Source organism: Thunnus maccoyii, chromosome 21, assembly GCF_910596095.1.
Source record: "Thunnus maccoyii chromosome 21, fThuMac1.1, whole genome shotgun sequence".
NCBI classification, from domain to species: domain Eukaryota; kingdom Metazoa; phylum Chordata; class Actinopteri; order Scombriformes; family Scombridae; genus Thunnus; species Thunnus maccoyii.
Window position 1 is genome coordinate 4016716 of NC_056553.1, and position 2397 is coordinate 4019112.

Consider the following 2397-nt stretch of genomic DNA (forward strand, 5'->3'; position numbering starts at 1 on the left):
GAGCTACTTTTAGATAAGTGTGTGTGTGTGTGTGTGTGTGTGTGTGTGTGTGTGTGTGTGTGTGTGTGAGTGAGTGAGTGAGAGAGACAGAGAGAGCTTTGTAATATTTACTGAGTTGAAGGGCAGAGACTGCTGTTGTAACTGAAAGGGAAAGGGCATTTGTGTCCAAATCACAGTGTGACACTATTTGAGACGACAATCAATCAATCAATCAATTTTTATTTATATAGCACCATATCACAACAAAAGTCATCTCAAGGCACTTTTCACATAGAGCAGGTCAAGACTGTACTCTTTAATTTACAGAGACCCAACAATTCCCCCATGAGCAGCACTTGGCGACAGCGGTAAGGAAAAACTCCCCTTTAACGGGTAGAAACCTCAAGCAGACCCCGGCTCTTGGTGGGCGGCCATCTGCTTTGACCGGTTGGGTTGAGAGAGAGAAAGAGAGAGGGAAAGGGGGAAGGGGGACAGGAGAGCAACAATCACAACAACAACAACAAGTATAAGCATCAATAGACAAGGAAGGATGCCATCAGGACTGTGAAGGACCGCGAAGGCTCGGCCCAGAACCCAGGTTTTCCTGTGAGATGAGAAAGCACAAAAAACTCCGGGGAAGAAGCAAAGTTAGTGACATGCATTGATGTTACATGAATGCATACAGATGGCGAGGAGGAGGAGGAGAGAGGAGCTCAGCGCATCATGGGAAGTCCCCCAGCAGTCTAGGCCTATAGCAGCATAACTAAGGGCTGATCCAAGGTGAGCCTGGTCGGCCCTAACTATAAGCTTTATCAAAAAGGAAAGTTTTAAGCCTACTCTTAAACATAGAGAGGGTGTCTGCACCCCAGACTGAATCTGGTAGATGGTTCCATAGAAGAGGAGCGTGATAGCTGAAGGCTCTGCCTCCCATTCTACTTTTAAAGACTGTAGGGACCACCAGTAAGCCTGCATACTGGGAGCGCAGTGTTCTAGTGGGATAATACGGTATTATGAGCTCTTCAAGATATGATGGTGCCTGACCATTAAGGGCTTTGTAAGTTAGGAGAAGGATTTTAAATTCTATTCTAGATTTTACAGGAAGCCAATGTAGCGAAGCTAAAATAGGAGAAATGTGATCTCTTTTTCTAGTTTTAGTCAGTACACGTGCAGCTGCATTCTGGACCAGCTGGAGAGTCTTTAGAGACTTGTTAGGGCAGCCTGATAATAAGGAATTGCAATAATCCAGCCTTGAAGTAACAAATGCGTGAACTAGTTTTTCTGCATCTTTTTGGGACAGGATGTGCCTGATTTTTGCGATATTACGTAAGTGAAAAAAGGCAGTCTTTGAGATTTGATTTATGTGGGAGTTAAAGGACATATCCTGATCAAAGATAACTCCCAGATTCCTTACGGTGGTGCTGGAGGCCAGGGTAATGCCATCAAGAGTAGCTAAACAGTTTGTGCAAGAGCTTTTAACCAAATTGCACTCTTTGACGACTGAGCAAGCGCTCTCTGCTGATAAAGTCCCCAGGATGTGGTTGAAAGCTGCTGGAGAAGCTAGTAAGTGGACTTTGAGTTTTGTCATATTTCAGATTAAAAAGCAGACACAGACTCAATAAATTCAGTGATTAGTCTTTTTTAATAACATTACATCATATTGTGACACATTTGTGAAGAAGTCAAGTATAATTCATGAAACGTGACGCATGTTTAAAGCACAGTGTGGCAGCACAGAGAGAAGAAACTATCTGACTCTGCTGCAGATTATATATTAACAGGACTTGTCAGAGATTGACTCAGCAGGCAAATTAACCTTAAATCTCTCCACATCAAAAAAAAAAAAATCGATACTGTTCAGTCACATTCATTTTTATTATCCTGAAAAAGATTCCCAGAAGGCGTCCTTTAAGTTCAGAGACGTTAAGGTTTGCATGCAGCAGGACTCCGTAGGTAGTAGAGAACATGAGGTCAGTCTTTTTGTTTTTGGGAATCATCCAACATCCACCCTGCACACAAGTCCAAGAGCAGAACGCTGATGGCTGAGACCTCAAGAGAAAAGACGACATCTTCACCTGGTTTAAAAACATCATAAAATTCACACAGAAGTCACTCTTTCTTGCATTTTAGCCTCTTACACACTGAGCTCATGGGCTTTGTGATGCAGCTTTTTGGTTCTCAGCCTTCTTGTAACTTTGCCAATGAGCCTCAGAGTTCCTCTAATGCCCCTTTTCGACTTAATACTTCCAGGAACTCAGGAGCCACAAATAAGGAACTATTAGTCTCTTTTGCACATTCCTGATTTTTTTCCACTGCATTTCAAGAGCGGGACAGTTGACGACTAATAACTTAGAAGAAATTTCCAGCCCCTGGCTTGTCCCGGTGTCACCTAGTGAACAAACCACCGCAAGGTTTGTGCAC